Source organism: Schistocerca cancellata, chromosome 9 (genome assembly GCF_023864275.1).
Source record: "Schistocerca cancellata isolate TAMUIC-IGC-003103 chromosome 9, iqSchCanc2.1, whole genome shotgun sequence".
Classification (NCBI taxonomy): Eukaryota; Metazoa; Arthropoda; class Insecta; order Orthoptera; family Acrididae; genus Schistocerca; species Schistocerca cancellata.
In genome coordinates this window covers 365,750,203-365,771,781 of record NC_064634.1, presented here as the reverse complement: position 1 = coordinate 365,771,781, position 21,579 = coordinate 365,750,203, and the positions used below count along the sequence as shown (strand labels likewise).

At 44.0% G+C, this 21,579-nt stretch overlaps 1 protein-coding gene and 1 pseudogene across 1 annotated transcript in view; one reads left to right on the top strand and one right to left on the bottom strand.

Annotated features, from left to right (window-relative positions):
- Nucleotides 1-21,579, bottom strand: part of LOC126100435 (cell division control protein 42 homolog) — a 660,590-nt gene that overhangs the window by 308,853 nt on the left and 330,158 nt on the right. The window lies entirely within an intron of this gene.
- Nucleotides 6,747-6,864, top strand: LOC126102159 (5S ribosomal RNA; annotated as a pseudogene).

Genomic DNA, 21,579 nt, shown 5'->3' with positions numbered 1-21,579 from the left:
CTTACACGTGATTGAAAACAGTCTGACAAAGTTCGGATAGTTTTTCAATTTCACACCTGTGCATAGTATGTTGGTAGCACTTCGTCGCCTTGCCTTGTATGCTGTGTAGCAGACTTTAAAGCTCCGCGGATCAGCATAACGAAAAGACGAGGGGTCTCGCTCGTTTTGTCCACAACTGTTTATCTTTCTTCTCGGACCATAGAGCCTTATTGTGGCTGCGGATTCTGGTCATCTACATAGTTTGGCATGTTGTACGAGGGCGAGTCATATGAAAACCGTAAATTTGCAATAACAAATCGAAATTTCGCGCGCCGGCCGCGATGGTATAGCGGTTCTGGCGCTGCAGTCCGGAACCGCGGGACTGCTACGGTCGCAGGTTCGAATCCTGCCTCGGGCATGGGTGTGTGTGATGTCCTTAGGTTAGTTAGGTTTAAGTAGTTCTAAGTTCTAGGGGACTTATGACCTAAGATGTTGAGTCCCATAGTGCTCAGAGCCATTTTTTTGAAATTTCGCGCCGTTATCCTGTAAGTTGGCAAGCGAGTTACAAATAGCGTGCAGAATGGCCTGTGGGTGGAAACATAGTGCAGATGCACACATACCGTCGCAGTATCAGTATAAAGATGGCCGCCCCACTTGCAACTTGCACCAGGGAAGAACAACGTTCTGTTATTAGGTTTTTGCGTAGCGAAGGTGTGAAACTTATCGAAATTCATCGACGAATGAAGGTTGCATATTTGTCACAGCAGCAAGTCTACGAATGGAGTAGGAAGTTCGCAAATGATGTGACTTCAGTGGAAGATGCTCCTCGTCCAGGTCAGGCACAACGAGTTGTGACTCCACAGAACATCGCAGCTCGAGTGTTAGCAGACATAGGTGACATAAAAATGAAAAAGCTTGCGTACTTTGCCTGCTTTCATTCCATAATGTCATATGGTATAATATTTTGGGGTAACTCCAAGTCAAACAAAAGTTTTCAGAGTCCAAAAGCGTGTAATACGTATTATTTGTGGAGTAAATTCACGGACGTCCTGTAGAAACCTCTTCAAAGAACTGGGTATACTACCTACTGCCTCGCAGTATATTTACTCCTTAATGGAATTTCTCCTAAATAATATATCTCTTTTTTCCAACAAACAGCTCAGTTCATACATACAATACCAGGAACAAAAATGATCTGCACAAGGACTTAAAAGCAGTTACTTTAGTTCAAAAAGTCCACTACTCAGGAACACTCATCTTCAATAATTTGCCAGCAAAGATAAAAAATTTAGTTACAAATAAAGATCAGTTTAAAAGAAGCCTGAAAGACTTACTAGTGGCAAACTCCTTCTACTCCACTGACGAATTTTTTAATAGAAACAAATGATGTATTGTATATACTCATACTATTATAATTGTTATTTCAGCTTGAAAAAAAAAGTGACATGTTCCACATCCGCGAGGATCTCCTCAGTACGAATCTATGGAACGAAAAACTAATCTAATCTAATGTAGTTGAAGTCATAGTGAAGGAAAACCGCCGAGTGACACTCAATGGCATTGCAGCATGTGTACAGATCAGTCATGGGTCAGCACACCACACTGTGCGTGATGTGATCCAGTTTCACAAAGTATCTCCAAGATGGGTGCCACGGCAGCTGACTCCTGAAATGAGAGAAGGACGTGTTGATGCTTGTGAAGGACTTCATCGGCGCTTTGAACGAGAAGGTGATGGCTTCATTGCAAGAATCGTTACTGGGGACGAAACCTGGGTTCACTTCCACCAACCGGAAACGAAGAGAGCGAGCAAGGAATGGCGCCGTTCCTCATCACCAAAACAAAGAAGTTTCGAACAGAACCATCAGCAAGGAAGGTTATGCTGACTCTCTTTTGGGAAGAAAAAGGCGTCATTTTGGAGCATTACATGCCTAGAGGGACCACTGTCACCAGTGCATCATACACAGATCTGCTAAAAAATCATCTGCGACCTGCAATCAAATCAAAGCGACGTCGATTGCTGTCAGCAGGTGTCCTTTTGGAACATGATAATGCAAGGCCCCACACTGCCCGTACAACGGTTGCAACAATCACAGACCTGCATTTTGAGTGTCTTCCTCATCCACCATACTCACAAGACCTTGCCCAAAGTGATTTCCGTATGTTTGGACCACTCAAGGAAGCAATGGGAATAAAGAAGTTCCGTTCTGATGAAGAGGTACGCCACGCGGTGCACGAGTGGTTGCACTTTGTAAGTGCTGGAGGACTTGCATTGAGCGTGGGGGAGATTATGTTGAAAAGTGATACAGCTTTGTACCACTTCTGCACAATAAATAATATTTTAAAAAATATTTAAGGTTTTCATTTGACTCACCCTCGTATCTAGGCCAAAAATCTTCCATCAGTCTGTATGTGATAAAGAATTTTTTGCCTATTTCTAGTTTTGAATTTTATATCAATATACAATGCAGTAGTCTGATGTGGGAGCAGAAGAAAAGAGTATTTTGATTTTGCATTCTCGTTTCATTTCGTGGCAGCCATGCAATAATTAGGCAAGAAAGGAAATACGACAGGTTCATACAGCTGGAGTTCGACATCTAGATAGTATAGAGATAGCTGGGAGCAACCGTCGTCTTGATGGCCAATATTAGCTGATGATACATAATATGAATGTATTTGTCTACGGGCTTTCAAACTCGTAGTGGCCGTTACAGTCAGTTTTAGCACAATCTATTCATACTGCGTAAAATCGCGCCCGCGCGCACACGCATACATTTATGTTTGATGATTTTCTATCAACAACACACAGAGAAGTTGTAAAGTTACAAACATATTCATAGTACAGTAAGAGAACTTTTGAGTATACCTAACTTTTTTATTGGCTATACTGTTTCTGAGTAAGTGCACTTCCGATACATCTTTGACGGAGTATCATGTAAAAGTAGGTTTCAAGCTTAATTATTGTACGAGCAAAGTAGTGTACAATCAAAATTCCCATAGCATAACAGTTACCGATGAGATTATAGAAACAGTTGACAGTATGTGTAGTAATCGCTGAAAACATGCGGATGGAAATTTATAGAAAAACGGGAGGATAAAAGTGGCTTTTGGAGTTAATTTGGGTATCAGTGCTGTAATCAGAAATAAATTCAAAATGTACATTAAACAGAAAGTCTACAAGCAGTGTACGAGTATAATCACCATACTAACCGAAAAAAAGTGACTCTTTAACGTCGAATTTTCGAACAGTACACAACATGAAGGTTGCCCAATGAGCAAAGAAAAAAAATGTTTCAAATGGCTCTGAGCACTATGGGACTTAACATCTGAGGTCATCAGTCCCCTAGAACTTAGAACTACTTTAACTAACCAAGGACATCACACACATCCATGCCCGAGGCAGAATTCGAGCCTGCGACCGTAGCGGTCGCGCGGTTCCAGACTGAAGCGTCTAGAACCGCTCGGCCAGTCCGGCCGGCTAATGAACAATGTAAAGTTGCATTTTGGGTACAACAAGACGGAAAAACAACAAACGGATAAGAGAGAAGATAGGTGTTGAAGAAGTGGCAGCGATTTAAAAAACTGAAATGGAGATTAGGGTCGATCAGATAGCAAAACGAAATGGTGAGAGATGGACTAAGTAGACTGTGTTGGATTCCCCACGATAAAGAAAGAGCCAGATGACGACCCCTGATGACGGAAAGAGGAAAGCAGCCCAAACTTTGGTATGAAAAGTTAGAGACTGATATTTGAGGAGAAGCCTGAAAGAAGGGAATATTTTCAATGAAACCGCTGAAGTTTGGCGTAACACCCAGTTTTAGTTCAGAATGGCTGTTAGTAAATATTCATATTATGCAGCTTCAGTAGATGCTGTCGTATCACAAATGATCATTTTTAAAATACTGATAATTAAAGTGCGACATGCTTCTTGTGGTTCGTCGATAGTCTTCTCTGAAGTGGTACCGCGTTATAACTCGTCCAGTCTTGCGCTGATCATTTCTTCTCTACGTGTCTACAACATTCAGGGTCCTCAAAACTCTATTACAACTATTTCAACGATATGTATGTATTGGCAAGTATGCGACGTTGCACGCAATGTCAGAAGCCAGTTTCTCTACTTCCATTAATATTCATACGAAGAGACAAAGAAACTGGTACATCTGCCTAAAATCGTGTAGGTTCCCAGTGAGCACGCAGACGTACAGCAGCATTACGTGGGATAGACTCGATTAATGTCTGACGTAGTGCTGGAGGAAAATGTCACCATGAATCTTGCAAAACTCTCCATAAATCCATAAGAATAGGAGGGGGTGGAGATCTCTTCTGAACAGCAAGTTACAAGGCATCCCAGACATGCTCAATAATATTCTTGTCTGGGGAGGTTGGTGGCCAGCGGAAGTTTCAAAACTCTCAAGAGTGTTCCTGAAGCCACTCTGTAGCAATTCTGGACGTGTGGCGTGTCGCATTGTCATGCTGGAATTGCCCAAGTGCGTCGGATTGCACAAGGGACGTGAATGGATGCAGATGATCAGACATGGTGCTTACGTATGTGTCACCTGTCAGAGCCGTATCTATCAGGAGTCCCGTGTCACCCCTACTGCACACTTCCCACACCATTACAGGTCCTCCACCAGCTTGAACAGTCCTCTGCTGACATGCAGGGTCCGTGGCGTCATGAGGTTGTCTCCATACCCGTACACGTCCATCTGCTCGATACAATTTGAAACGAGACTCGTCCGACCAGGCAACATGATTCTAGTCAGCAACAGTCCCATGTCGGTGTTGATGGGCCCAAGCGAGACATAAAGCTTTGTGTCGTGCAGTCACCAAGGCTACACGAGTGGGCCTTCGGCTCCGAAAGCCCATATCAATTAGGTTTCGTTGAATGGTTCGCACGCTGACACTTGTTGATAACCCAGCGTTGTAATCGGCAGCAATTAGCTGAAGGGTTGTACGTCTGTCGTGTTGAACGATTCTCTTGAGTAGTCGTTGTTCCCGTTCTTACAGGATTTTCTTTCCGGACGCAGTGATATCGGAGATATCATGTTTTACCGGATTCCTGATATTCACGGTACACTCGTGAAATGGTCGTATAAGAAAAATCTCCACCTATCTCGGAGGTGCTGCGTCCGTCGTTCGTCCGCCGACTAATAACACAACGTTCAAATTCATTTAAATTTTGATAACCTGCCATTGTAGCAGCAGTAACCAATCTAACAACTGCGCCAGACACTTGTTGCCTTATATAGTCATTGCCGACCGTGGCGCCGTATTCTGTCTGCGTAAACAGACAGAATATTTGAATCTGTATTTGAATATGCATGCCTGTACCAGTTTCTTTGGCGCTTCAGTGTATTACGATCAGATCGCCAGCAGTGTGAATGCGCCAATAAAACACGCGATTTAAGTTTGTATTTATTAATTAATGATTACTAAGGTTTTTAACATAACATTATAATCAGCGTCCACGGAGAGAGTCAACGTTGTTCTGGAATATACAGATAGGGATGTACAGCCATGCGGACTCCAGTGCTGTGGCCAGTTGCGCTACGTTTCTCCGCTGATGATCCAGGTCGCTAACAATTCGCTCCATGTGGTCCCATAGATTCTCGATTTGGTTTAAATCCGGGGAATTTGGTGGCCAGGGGAGTACGGTAAATTCATCCTGGCACTCCTCGAACCCTGCAAGTGGACTAAGAATTCCGTGAATCGTTGTATTATCCTGCTGGTGGATGCCACCGCGCCGCTGAGGAAAGACAAACCGCATGTAGGGGTGGACGTGGCTCCTAAGTATACATTCTGGGTGTTCACAAATATTTGGAGTTAGATAAATTTGAGAGTATGAAGTTAATAGCATCTGCTGTATAACAGTTATGCTTATCAACAAGTTTATACAACTACAGCCACTGCCAATAATAGTAACAACATTAATATTAAGATGATGCGTAACTCTGACAAAAGAAAGAATTGTTTTGTGGAATTTTGTACAGTTTATGGCAATAACGAAATTGTGTATAAGCTTTTGCAACTGTCCATTTCGCATGTTCATGTAAGTGGGAATTTTCGTGCTTTTCCATTTTTTTCGACAAATGTACAGGATCACTGACAGTTGTATTAGTTCACGCATTTACGTCCGAGCTGAAAATCACATATTCTTACGCTGAACCCACAACAACCTTTGCCAGCTGTACGCTTCCTTGTGAATTGTTCGCTTCTAGTCACGGTTATTTGATTTCGTCACTCAATTGAACGATCTGTCCTCGGAGGCGCTAGTTCCTTTGCGGCTAACTTTTCCTGGCACTTTACTTTTATGTTCCCAGAATGAGGTTTTCATTCTGCAGTCGAATGTGCCCTGATACAAAACTTCCTAGCAGATAAAAACTTTGTGCCACACAGACACTCGAACTGGGGACCTTCGCCTTTCGCAGGCAAGTGCCCTACCTACTTTTTTTTTCTGTTCAACTAATTTTCTTCGTTATTGTTCGTCGTATTTGTTCGGGGAGGACGTCCCATGACACCCGCTGAAATTCATCGTTGATCCATTCACTCAGTTTATTACAGATGGCAGCTACCCTTCTGACCGAACACGCTGAGCTACCGTGCCGGCCCCCACAGAGCTACCCAAGAACCATACACGACCCATCCTCACAGCATTTCATTTCTTTTAGCATTTAAAATAGATTCAACATATTTCATGTTTACACTGGACACGAAACCCGATTCCCGCATGGTAAACAACCAACTACAAACACAGTGCTATTTGTGGAAATGCCAACGGCCTTGCCATAGTGGTAACACCGGTTCCCGTCAGATCACCGAAGTTAAGCGCTGTCGGGCTGGGCTAGCACTTGGATGGGTGACCATCCGGTCTGCCGAGCGCTGTTGGCAAGCGGGGTGCACTCAGCCCTTGTGAGGCAAACTGAGGAGCAACTTGATTCAGAAGTAGTGGCTCCGGTCTCGGAAACTGACATACGGGCGGAAGAGCGGTGTGCTGACCACATGCCCCTCCGTATCCGCTTCCAGTGACGCCTGTGGGCTGAGGATGTCGCGGCGGCCAGTCGGTACCTTTGGGCCTTCATGGCCTGTGCGGGAGGAGTTTATTTGTGGAAATGAGTAAACTCAAGTACGGTCACTTGACTAAAATACAAACGAGGCGCTGAGATTCGTAAGGGCCTAAAGCACACTGCCGTCGATCCGAAATTTAACTGAATATTAGACAAACAAGTGATACAGCTTTTCGTGAATTTTCATATATACAATGTGAGCCCTCAGTACAGATAAACTTGAATCATCGAAAGATCAACAGATTCCAGAAGCATGAACAAATGCTACAATCTCACAATCGATAGTCATATGCTGTAGGCCCTTGGACTCTCACCGCCTCAAGTGGATTACTGTATGATAAAATTCATGACTTAATATACCATATAGTTCATTCAGAAATAGACAAAATAGGTTTACTGTCACTGCAACTTTAACATATACTGACGCCCGATTTATTACGGCATATAGTGAGTGAATTATCAAATCTGAGGAAAGTATTTTGCAGGATTTGTGCCGAGCGAACATAGATAAAAGTTTGCCGCAGTGTGCTACCACCAGGTGGCAGTGACATAGACTTATAGTTGAATGGAAAGGGCTAGCTGCGCACATCATGAACCGTACACGTTGTTTATCAAATCTGTATGTATTTGGGGTTAAAATACACTGACTACTTCTATAGGTGCGCGTGTGGTCACGTGATCACGTTCGAAAACGACCTGTTCACATTTCTTTCCTGTGCTGAGTTAACATGGAATAATATAAAAGCCTACAGATGATTGTATGTACAGTGTGATTCACTACCTATGGATTTTATGCAATCCGCAACACCTTGAAAAACCGCAAACGAGACTTTCATATTCTCGCACTCATTATGTGCAAACTGTTAATCCTATACAAAAAATGAACAGGACCTTTTTCTGGGAAATTTTATGTAGTTAAATTTTGTACTGGGATACGTTTTCACTGGAGGTCAAGGTTTTTCGAATTATTCAAGGAAAACGCATTTGAAGCCGAATTTTTATATTTTTTTTAATAATTCTAAAACTGCGGCCTCTAGTAACAAAATATCTCAGTACAAAATTTAATTAAATTAAATTTCCTACAAAAATATACTGTTTATTTTTTCTGTAGGACTATAGTTCATGCGTAGCGAAGGAGAGAATACGAAAATCTTGCGCATGGTACTTCAAGGCATTGTTGGTTGCATAAAGGCCACAGATAGGGGATTGAATTACCCCATCTGTGTATGTATAGTTGTGAGTGTGTGTGTGTGTGTGTGTGTGTGTGTGTGTGTGTGTGTGTGTGTGAAATGCGTACATGGGCGAAGCTGCGCGCAAAAAGCTATTTCTTAATAAATTATTTCGCTGTGAACCGCTGGAGGATACTAATTACTGGATCCGAAGACGAAGACGTCTCGGATTATTAATTCTGTGAATCCGCAGGGCACCAGTGACGTTTCAGGAAACACGTTCCCACTTCTCATCTGGCGGAGACAAAAGATGACAGAGGATTGTATGCTTTTCGAAATGTCGAGGGCTCCCTGCTGATTTACTCGGTTTTAACTTTTCTGTTAATTGCAATAGGGCCACTTAGCGCTCGACATATGTCAAGGGCGGGAGCAATATTGCCTGTATGTAGCCAGCCACGCTTGACGAGGCTCAGCGCGTATCTACGGAACAGCTCAGAACATGCAACGCAGTGAGCACGTGGCGTCCGAGAAACAACTACGATTAGCTAGCAGCCGACTTCTACTACTGAACCAATTCTAATGGCAATCACGAAGTGTATGGTACTCCTAGATTATATTCCAAGGTAATTACCGATTACATTTCCTTCATCAACCTGGGGAGTATTTGATTGTATTGAGATAACCACCCGACTTGACTACTGCATCAATGGTGGTTTTAGTATGTTAATGATCTCTTTTTAAACTGTGTTGGCGTCACAGTAACGCAAGTAACCAAGACAGAGGACACGACAGAAACGGCTGTGATGACGACTTGATGTCTCCAGAAAGACTTGTCAAAGCCGAAAATAACAGAGTTTGCAGAGGTTGAGCAAACCAATTATACTATTACCTACATTGTCGACACGTAGCTAAGATAGTTGTTCTGGTAAGAAGTGATGATGTTGAGAAGAGGAACCCCACAGACCTACCGCCACTACACATACGTTTACCACCAGGTGCAGCCGCCGTGAGGCACAATGTCCAGTGTTTTAGAGAATGACGCCACTGCAACGGAGATACGGAATTTCTTGTGGTCGTTTGGACTTCTTTTTTACCTGTATTTAGGTAGCGGTCGTCAGGTGGTGGTATTGACTGCCGGCCGCCACTACACAAGACCTTCGTTGTTATGTCTCTCAGGATATGGCTTGGAAACTAGAATGGCGTCAGCGTCGTGTAAGCCGATTTGGTGGGCAACTTGCCAAGCTGACAAGCTCTCGTTCCTTAAAGGGAAGACTAAATTTGAAACATACGTTCCAGGCATTTGGACGAACTTCCAGGGTACAAAAGGCGCATATTCCTGTTCAGTACGGTGATGCGGATTCACTTTATTCTTCGGTACTCAGGAAAGTAGCTATCTTAGGTGGTCTATATACCATTGGGAATGAAGTTCTCGACTTTCTTTTTAAAAAAGCAAAAAATCCATGTACCGCACAGGGCTGGTATAGAATTATTTTTGAGAAATCAGTACTTCCTTTCATAGGTTAATCTTTTTATTTGTATTAATTATGACCAAAGCCATAGCTATTCTGAACTACTTCCACCAAGCTTTGGACACACACAGCTTATTAACTGGAAAAAATACTGCCAGGTACGACAGTACTAACTATGGGTTTAATCGAGACTAGTAAGCAACACTATTGAACCCACTGCATGCAACGCCAACTTGTAACACCTCCGATTTATCTATATTATTTTCGACCCGATCTGATTTGACCGAATAACAGCCCAAATAATTATTAATTAATGTGACCGTGTACCTAATGGGGCTGGCAATCGGAATTGACTGCTACGGAGTTGTTACTTTCCAGTTTGTCCTTCTCAAATGCTGTAATAATGAAATGTCTGGTAACAAGAAGAACACCAACACAGTTTCACTAATCAAGAACCTATATTCGTCTCAAAAACACTAAGAGAAGGAGACAGCCACTGACTTCGTCATACACATCTAATGACGGCTAATCTCAGCACAGGCTTCTTCGTTATTCATTATCGTCACACGCTAATCCAATCACTGCAATGCAACACTGCAATCCAAAATGATGCCGGCGCGGTAGACGCGAAACCAAAATATCGGCACAGAAATATCACTGACCACTCTCGTAATTCTACTTCTTCACTTTCCCCGTATTATTATAGCACAAAGGGGTTAAACCGCGGCGATGGCCACTCCCTTTGTCGGTAAAACCTTGCATTACAACAACTGCTGGCTTCCGCACAGCTCGGCCCGCCACACGGGACTCCTCAACTCCACACTCGCTCTCGCAACACGACACAATCGATTATTTGCCCTATCGACCTGTGCCGACTGCAAACTTATAGTAAGGGCCTACGGACCCCTTACAAACTGCACTGCTGATTACGGAAGAATTAAGTAATGCAAACTCGGGCGTATAGTTCTCCTTTATTATTCCACAATAGGCAACACGTACGGTTCTCGTATTGTTAACGAACGTCATAATCCAATCTCAAGTATAGCCTCATAGTCCGTTTAGAAATAAACTTAAGTCGTCTGTGTTCGGCTGCGGTTTGCAAACAGCTACTGTTTTCGAGGTAAAAGGTACCTTAAAACAATTTTCTGTGTTAGTTACATTTTATTTTCTTTCACGAAGCGTTTCTAGGGATTGCACCATGTTCAGAGGGCTTGATGAATTACATTACACTTTTGTTTTGTGGATGCAGCCAGTTGTCTGTTTTGAGTTTCACTTCGATTATGTTCGAACAGACTGAACCCATACAATGCCCCATAAACATAAATGTTCATCTTTAGGCAGCACACAGACAAACGGTCCAGTGATATTATACTACTGTTTCGTGTTTTGTGCTATCTAAAATGAAAACGTATGTTTACTGGGACTCTCAGGGTTCATTCTGCTGGAACATATACACAATGAAACTCAGAACAGACAACTGGCTGCATTCCAACGAACGAATATGTAATGCAACCAGCTGATGTACCTGAATATTAGGGTGTATGCTCTCCAGTCGCGTAATAGGAGAAAGCACAAAATCTCTGACGCAAATAATTGCTTTAATTTATCTTTTACGCCTTTGAGAAATCCTCTTGGGTCTACAGTGGAACCTGGTTTACATAGCCCTCGTCTCCGGACTGCTTCTTTCAATGCGGTAGCTGTACACTATTCGATACTCCGGAAACAGCAACAATTGACAAGAACAATCATTATATTTAAATTCAGCCACCCGCCACACATGGATACTGGCGCGCTGCCAGGTAACAACTTGACACTGAGCTGTGCAGTAATCTACTGACCATTTTGTAGGGAGGGTGAAATGTCATGAAAGAAAATTAAGGTGGTTGTTCCCATGGACAAAAAGATGCACTGTATAGGATGGATAAAGAAGATAAATATTACTGCCGAACATGGTGTTGGAATTTCAACGGTGATAGTTATTAAGAATTATCAGAAAATGACTCTGAGCACTATGGGACTTAACATCTGAGGTCATCAGTCCCCTACCTAACAACTACTTAAACCCAAACAATCTAAGGACCTCACACACATCCAGGCCCGAGGCAGGATTCGAACCTGCGACCGTAGCAGCAGCGCGGTTCTGGACTCAAGCGCCTAGAACCGCTCGGCCACAACGGCCGGCAACGGTGACACAGCAAGAGTTTATGAAGCGGGAAAGTTTCACACTAATGGTCAAATTAATCGACACAATGTTCGATTGAGGGAACAGAAAACACCCGTTTCTCCATCGAACATGAACGAGGTTCACCAAAGATCAATGTATTCTGTGCAATGTCGTTGGAGATTTAGATGACCTTGTTCGTAGAGGAAACTGTCATAGTCGTTTGTTATCTCGTGATGCTTTCTATGTGGCTTCTGCATAAATTGAGAGAAAACTCCAATAACTTCCTGTGTCAATAAGACAGTGAACATCCTCTTTCCCACTTGGCTGTACGGGAACACCTAAACATACATATCGCTGGGCGACGACACGCCCGTGCAGGTGCTGCTGATGACGTGTAGCGAAGATGGGCGCCACGATCACTAGACTTAACCCTTTATCTTATTTTATAGTGTTACGTCAAAGACAAAGTCTTTGTCCAGCCTGCCACGATCTTTGCCGCAGCTGCCACAGCGAATAGCAGCTGCTGTAGAGTCCGTCAACGTCGATATGTCACGTAAGGTTTGGAGTAATATATCGACGCATGCCGTGAGACTATGAGCACTTATGGGGTTCCTCTCACATGTAAAAACATAAAAAAATAAAAAATCTTCCGGAGATACTGTATTAACGGGGTAAGGTATGAAGCGAATAAGTTTTATCGTTTCGTTTGCATGAATTTTTTTAAATGTAAAGTTCTTTTGTGCTCAAACTGTAACGATATTTTCAAAAAAGCTTACGTGTCCGATACTAGCCAACTATCCCCCACTGAAACTTCCTGGCAGATTAAAACTGTGTGCCGGACCGAGAGTCGAACTCGGGACTTTCGGGTCTCGGTCCCGCACACAGTTTTAATCTGTCAGGAAGTTTCATATCAGCACACACTCCGCTGCAGAGTGAAAATCTCATTCTGGAAATATCAAGCACTGACCACACGCAAATGGTCGTCGAGTTGGTTTATCTTTCGTGCGATTGTAATACATACTCAGATGTAACAAACATTGCTCTAGTACGATACGTTTCTCGTGTGTTTCCGTAAAACCTAGAGCGCGAGATACCAAGTAGCGGCGTTAGCAGAACGAAGTAAGGCAGTACCTGTGACGAACAGAATCGGTGACTCATCGATGTGTGCTTCCTCGCGACGCTGAAATACGGGAGAGAGGCTGTCTCGCTGGTTCGTGGCGGCAGGCGCAGTTGCGGGCAGCAGGGACAGCCGCGGCTCTCCTCGTTTCGGTCCGTGCTCTCGCGAGGCCAGCGGAAACGGCCTCCGGAAGTTCTCCAGTCGACAAGAAAAACGCGACAGCTCTTCGTTCTACTTGAAGACAGTCTGCCACGAATGTCGGCTCTCCAACTCTTCCTGTAACGCTGCGAATTTCGTGGTGTTGCGTAAGAGATATCAGGAAGCCTGGGTGACCGAGAGGTCCTTAATGGAGCACGGCGTCGCTCTGTGGCGCTGTGGACGATGCAGAACTGTAACCTAGCGCTCACGTGACCCTCTACGCTAAAGTACGTCATGGAGGTAAAGTGGCGCATATGTGCCAGTCTGTTATATAAAATCGCTTGATTACAAATGAAACCTCCTCCAATTCACTGCCAGTAGGACCTTACAGTACAGGCTGTACCGGAAGTCCCGTTACCCCCATCTAACTATGTACTAATTGCTTTTTATTGTTGCAGGTGATATTTATTTACGAGAAGAATGGGTGATGAATCCAATTACACCTTGAAACAACAAATCATCGTGAGCACCTGGATTCATGACCGACCTCACACTGGGAAAACACAGAGAGATATTCGAAATGATTTCACTATTAGATTTAATATGACTACACCACCGAAACCAACATATTACATTGGGACAATAAGCTGTTTGAAACTGGGTCCGTAAAAGACAGACCACGCTCTGGGAGATTGAGAAGAAGAGTAGAATTTGCAACATCAGTGGAACGTTCGCTGAAAAAGTCGCTACGCAAGCGCTCACGGGAAATGAACATCCCATTTACGGTGGCATATGCGAACAGACTTAAACCTCAAACGGTTCAGGCACTCGTTTGGGAATGAAATCAGTGATCAAGACGGAAAATCGATGCAACGCCCGTGCGCGGTTACAGGAGGTGTTCGATACAATTCCATGAAAATGATGGCATAGATGCAGGTGGTAATCTGACGGTATACTCCCTCTCATCAGATGGATGCTGTTGAAAGAACATGTAGAGGTGAGGGAGAAGCGGGGAGGAATAGAACTTTCGGTACAGCCTGTACAAGAGATCTGTTTCATAGTATCGAAGACGAAGGAGTGCCCATATCTCTTTAGAGCTCATGTTTACTAGACATATCCCTAAAATTTGCTTCCGACGCTTTCTACTAGATCATTTACGTACATTGTTAACAGTAACGGTCCTGTCACACTGCCTTGGGATACTCCGAATATTACCTTTACATTTGTCTATTTTGTTCCTTGAAGTGTGACGTGTTCTGTCCTATCCACAAAGAAATCTGAATCCATCACAAATCTGGTCCGACACTCGGTAACCTCTTTTTTTCAATTAACGGTAATGCAGGACAATCAGATGCCTTCCTGAACTCGAGGCAGGCGGCATCAGCCTGAAACCCGATGACTACGGCGCTCTGGAACTCGTGCACGGATCGAGCGAATTGACTTTCGTAGGATCTCTGTTTGCGGAATCCATGGTGATTTTTGTAGAATAAATTTTCCTTCTCCAAACAAATCATGTTACGTGCGCATAAAACATGTCCCAAAGTTATAAAATAGAATGTCACTGATATTGGCTTGTAATTATGTATATCTGTTCTACGACGCACCTTGTAAACGGGAATTCTCTTCGTTGCTCCAGCGACCTACGATAAACAGCTGCTAGAAGGTGAGCGAGTTCTTTTCTCTATAAAATCTTACAGATACCTCATCCCGTCCAGATCCCTTTCCAGTACTAAGAGACTGCAGTTGATTTTGTATTCCGCGACCTCTTACGCTACTACGGCGTTCGTACGTTGTACCATAGCTAAGCGCAATGTTTACTTAGCCACGTTGGAGGGACCACGAGTTTGATGAGTCGCAAGCAGCGAGTGCTCTTTCACATGAAAGCGGATGAGAGCGAATAACGTGAATAAGGGAGTAGGAGTGAGCAAAAAATCACGTATCTGTTACGAATCAAAGTGGTTGAGAATTCGCAGTTTTTCGAATTACTATACAGTACCTGGCTGCAATATCGATCACAAGTAGAAGTCACAAGTAGCAATCAGCATTTAACATTCAACGTCTTGTGCCTTCTATTGGCTGAAGGTAGTACTTATTTCTAAGAACTCTGCGTCACGCTGTGGATTCTGGCTGCGGCTTCAGAGGCAAGTCGCAAGAATATTGTGTCTCATGCTATGTATGTATTGTCTAATTATGGTCGAAGAAATGAACCAACAAGCTTATTTGGTCAGAGAAAAATTTTACGTGGCAGCAGCACTGAAGTTTGGAAGGTAGGAGAGGAGGTACTGGCGGAATTAAAGCTGTGAGGACGGGGAGTGAGTCTTGCTTGGGTAGCTCAGGTGGTAGAGCACTTGCCCGCGAAAGGCAAAGGTCCCGAGTTCGAGTCTCGGTCCGGCACAGAGTTTTAATCTGCCAGGAAGTTTCAGTACTGATATGTTTGGCTAGACTAAGATATTGGACGCCTCCCCGCCCCCCTCCTAAATTCATGGTTGTGTCGCGTAGCCCGAGCTCTACTGTGGTTTGAAGTACTGTGTAGAAGGCTGGTGAAGCCAACGGATGAAAATGTCTAATAAAGGGTGTGGTGACAGACTGACCTAAAGTCTAGGCTAATGCTTACGTTTGCGCCATATTTACCCACACTTAACGCACATTTCATCGTAAGAACTAAAACTGCAACGTAAATTCAGAAAATTTGTGTTATAATGGAGAATGCCTCGACGAGTATTTTGATCCGTATTATGGTCATGTATAGTACATGAAACTATGAAAAATGCAAAGAGGGGTTCACTACGTAGCTTTTACCAAATGTCTAACAGTAGTCTCTTTAGAAGACGAGTATTTTCTTCAACACCGTAAGACACAGGTAAAGTTATGTGTGTTTCTTCAGGCGTTGCACTCTAACTATGAGACGACTTTAATTAAGGGAGAATGGAATTGTCATTATTCACTCGCAGTGTACTTCACATTTATTTATCATCCCTTTCAAAACCTGATGACGACTTCAAAGATACACTGTTGAAATACTGAGCTAGCAGACTTTACAGAGGTGGTCATGTCACTGCCGATGTATTGACAATGTTTACCTGGCCAGAAATACCACCTGGCAGTTATACTCGGCAGCACCTGTTAACAGCTACTCGCGAATCACCACAGTTCAGTATGTACGGTGATAAATCGCAGAAATTGCGTTTTAGCGTTTCGGAGTGATAAAAATTGCAAATTCGTTAACTGAGATTCTAAATAAAGACAAATCGCAACTAAAAATCGCAGTTAAGGAAAGTAGCATTCACATAAATTACTGCCGCGCGGAGTGACCGCACGGTTTGAGGCGCTATGGCACGGACTGCGCGGCTCCTCCCGCCGGAGATTCGAGTCCTCCTTCGGGCATTGGTGTGTGTGTGTGTGTGTGTGTGTGTGTGTGTGTGTGTGTGTGTGTGTGTGTGTGTGTGTGTGTGTTGTTCTTAGCATATGTTAGTTTAAGTTAGTTTAAATAGTGTGGAAGGACAATCCAAAGATGATAAGAATTGGAAGTACAAAAAATGATATTAGCTTAAACTGCTTGGGATTCGCTGATGATCTTGCTCTCCTAGCCAACACCGTTCAAGAAGCAAGGCAATAAGTGAAATCACTACAAGAAATAGCAGAGAAAGTAGGCCTTAGAATATCATTTGAAAAAAGGGAGATTATGCTAACTGATCCACCACTTGCAAACAAAATTACAATAGGAGAACAGGAAATCAAAATTGTTGATAAATTTAAATATTTAGGCGAAATAATAACATACAATCTAAATGAAAAGCCATCATGGCATAATACAATAAAAAACTGAACTACGCAAATTACATTACCAAAACCACGTACAACAAAAAAAGCCTATCTATAGATGCAAAATTAAAACACTATAAAACAGTTACACAACCAGAAATAACGTATGCAGCTGAAACTATCTTCAAAACAACAAATACAGCAGAAATTGACAGAATCTAAAAATAGAAAGAAGAATAATTAGGACATGTATAAATAAACAGTATAAAATAAATGGATATTGGAGAATAGCATCAAATGAAACAGTATATAAGAAAATAGAACCAGTCACGAGCACGACCAGGGAGAAACGCATCTAATTCTTTGGACATCTGATAAGAACTCCAGAAAACAGAATTAGTAAAAATAATAATACAAAAATTGTGGAGTAGCAACAGCTACATTAAATGGATCACAGACATTAAGGAAGATATAAAAGAACTCCAAATTACAGTAGATGACCTAAAAAACAAGACATAGAAAACCAGAATACCGCAATACCTTCAAACCAGACTACAAATGAAAATCAATAAAAGGAGTACAGGAAGAGTGGTCCCAGATGAAGAAAGGAAGAAAATATCTGAAATAATTAAGAAATATTGGGCAGACAGAAGAACAAAACGCCTTTCATATAAGAATAGACTCTAATAATTATATTACCCAAATATCATATTAAGTTATTGTTGAGCCGAATTGTATCCCTGTGTAACAACTTGTTTACAACTTTGTATTTTTGACTAGAGTGGTCCAATGAAGGTCATAAAATAAATAATAATAAAAATAAAGGGTGGAAGTCTAGGGACCGATGACCTAAGCAGTTTGGTCCCTTAGGAATTCACACACACACACACACACACACACACACACACACACACACACACTACTGCTGTCGCCAAGTCAGAGTTTAGACCACGGCCTACTTCGCTTCGCCACGCAGATGCAGTGCTGTACAGGCTAGCCTGCCAGCCAAGACTTGCAGCTGTGCTCGGTGTGGCTGATTGGACCGCTAACCGGTTCCAGGAGCCGGCAGGAAGCGCAGGGGCCGCCGCTCGTGCTCACACCGGAACGGCCGGCGCTCCGCTCCCAGCCACTCATTATCTCCTCCAACTCATCTTCTCGCTCCCCGCATCTCACATTTCTTTCACTTCCTCCCTCATATCTCTCTCCGTTACACGTGTCTCAGAACGATTACGTACAGTTACAATCTACAGGGCTATTACAAATGATTGAAGCGATTTCATAAATTCACTGTGGCTCTATTCATTGACATATGGTCACGACACGCTACAGATACGTAGAAAAACTCAAAGTTTTGTTCGGCTGAAGCCGCACTTCAGGTTTCTGCCGCCAGAGCGCTCGAGAGCGCAGTGAGACAAAATGGCGACAGGAGCCGAGAAAGCGTATGTCGTGCTTGAAATGTACTCACATCAGTCAGTCATAACAGTGCAACGACACTTCCGGACGAAGTTCAACAAAGATCCACCAACTGCTAACTCCATTCGGCGATGGTATGCGCAGTTTAAAGCTTCTGGATGCCTCTGTAAGGGGAAATCAACGGGTCGGCCTGCAGTGAGCGAAGAAACGGTTGAACGCGTGCGGGCAAGTTTCACGCGTAGCCCGCGGAAGTCGACGAATAAAGCAAGCAGGGAGCTAAACGTAACACAGCCGACGGGTTGGAAAATCTTACGGAAAAGGCTAAAGCAGAAGCCTTACCCTTTACAATTGCTACAAGCCCTGACACCCGATGACAAAGTCAAACGCTTTGAATTTTCGGCGCGGTTGCAAGAGCTCATGGAAGAGGATGCGTTCAGTGCGAAACTTGTTTTCAGTGATGAAGCAACACTTTTTCTTAATGGTGAAGTGAACAGACACAATGTGCGAATCTGGGCGGTAGAGAATCCTCCCGCATTCGTGCAGTAAATTCGCAATTCACCAAAAGTTAACGTGTTTTGTGCAGTCTCACGGTTTAAAGTTTACGGCCCCTTTTTCTTCTGCGAAAAAAACGTTACAGGAGACGTGTATCTGGACATGCTGGAAAATTGGCTCATGCCACAACTGGAGACCGACAGCGCCGACTTCATCGTTCTACAGGATGGTGCTCCACCGCACTTCCATCATGGTGTTCGGCATTTCTTAAACAGGAGATTGGAAAACCGATGGATCGGTCGTGTTGGAGATCATGATCATCAATTCATGTCATGGCCTCCACGCTCTCCCGACTTAGCCCCATGCGATTTCTTTCTGTGGGGTTATGTGAAAGATTCAGTGTTTAAATCTCCTCTACCAAGAAACGTGCCAGAACTGCGAGCTCGCATCAACGATGCTTTCGAACTCATTGATGGGGACATGCTACGCCGAGTGTGGGAGGAACTTGATTATCGGCTTGATGTCTGCCGAATCACTAAAGGGGCACATATCGAATATTTGTGAATGCCTAAAAAAACTTTTTGAGTTTTTGTATGTGTGTGCAAAGCATTGTGAAAATATCTCAAATAATAAAGTTATTGTAGAGCTGTGAAATCGCTTCAATCATTTGTAATAACCCTGTACATTTGTACTCTGTAGCGGAGCGTTAGCTGCGATTTTTAGTTGCCATTTGTCACTGTTTAGAATCGTAGTTCACGAATTTACAAAGCACTGAGATACCGCTTGGAATATTGTAGAAACCCCTCACGTGCCAGCGGATGTAATGCCCTAGTTGTATTACTGGTAAGGAAATTAAACTTACGCAGCAAAAGAAGTGTCTTATAACTCTCAAAACTTTGTGTTCTGCCTTACGGCAGGTCTTCTCAAGGGGGAAGCCTCGTCAGAGAGGTCCATCGCATGAGCGGCTAGGGAAGTGATTCCAGTGGTAGTTTCCCGTTGGCTTACACTGGTTCTGATGGAATGATAATGAGGACAACACAACACCCAGTCCCTGAGCGGGGAAAATCTCCGACCCAGACGGGAATCGAACCCGGGCCCCTCGGCGTGAGTGTCTTATAAAACCCTTGTTAGATCGATTCTTGTTTATCGCCCATCAATCTTGGACCCTCTCCATGTTGGATTAATAAGAGAGAGAAACAAAGTGCCACGAAGAGCATCACGTTTGGTCAAGATATCGTTTGGTCTGCGCGACAGCGTTACGGGGAAGCTACAGAGGCAGACGCGGTGTGCGTTAGCAAGAGGTTTGCCACTGAAATTCCGTGAGTACCGTCTGGGAAGAGTAGAACAACGTACTACTTCTCCCATACACATCTCGCAAACTGACCACCACGAGAAATTACAACTACTACGAAGGACTACCTAAATTCGTCCTCGTTACTCGGTATTCGCGAATGCAACGTAGGTGGAGGAAAGGAGCGCGGGTAGCAGAAGCACTCTACGCGACGCATCGGACGGTGGCTTACGAAGCATGTATGTAGGTGCAGACAAAGCGTGTCTGCCCGGTTAGCCGTTCGGTCGAACTCACAGCTTTCCGGAGCGGGAAGGAGCGCCCGGTCCCCGGCACGAATCCTCCCGGCGCACTTGTGTCGAGGTCTTTTGAGCCGGCCAATCTGTGGATGGTTTTTAGGCGGTTTTCCATCTGCCTCGGCGAATGCGAGCTGGATCCCCTTATTCCGCCTCAGCTACACTATGTCGGCGATTGCTGCGCAAACAAGTTCTCCACGTACGCGAACACCACCATCATTCTACCACGCAAACTACTCGTCTGGTGTGAGACGTTCCCTGGGGGAGGGGGGGGGAGGGTCAACCGGGGGCCTAACCGCACAATAACCCTGAAAGAGTGGTTCGGTGTGGGGCGGCGGATGGGTGAAGTGGACTGTGGTAGTCGTCGTGGGGTTGTGGACCACTGCGGCTGCGCCGGGGACGGAGCCTCTCCGTCGTTTCTAAGCCCCCAGTTAACATACAATACAAACAGACAAAGCCTGAAGAATCCTGGTGACGCAGCACGAGGGGTTCTCTGAAACGCAACTGAACTGAAACATACCCAAATCGAGAAACAGAGCATCAGACATTTTAAACAGCCTTTTATTCACTTCAAACTATCGTACATGGACTTAATTTCGGTCAAATACAAATGAAATATTGTGATTTCATAATGCACTGCAGGGAAAAAAATGAGTACTCCTGGAAAGACGATGTCGATTTTGATGTGATCACGACAGATGCCCCTAGGAGATCGATGTACAGGTAATGCTTTCAACGTCGTCTGCCTACACGCAGCGTAGCGACATAGCTACCAGAGCGTCATCTGTGTCTACCCTTTAATACGGAGTGCCCATAGCCAGAAGGCTCTGAGTGGAGCAAATGTGTGAAGCAAGCAGGAAAACATGCCACAGAGGCCAATTCGTCCTTACTGCGTCCAACTGAGCGAGTTTGGTTAAATTGTGACCTCCCGATTGGCGAGGTGGTCCTTTCGGAAAACTGCCACGCAAGTTGGACGTACTGCGTTAGTTGTGCAGTGATGCTGTATCAGTGGTCACGTGAAGATTCTGACACCTACAGATGAGTTTCTGGACGTACATGCAGCACAGGATCGTCGTATAGTAAGGGTAACAGTGGGAGATTGTACAACTACCACAGCATAGACTAGAGGCTTCTGAGCCCAGACGTGTCAACAAGAACTACTGAGAACCCGTTATCAGTAGTGGGAGTACGGGCACGCACGCCCTTAGCCCGTCTTCCACTCGTGGCTCGA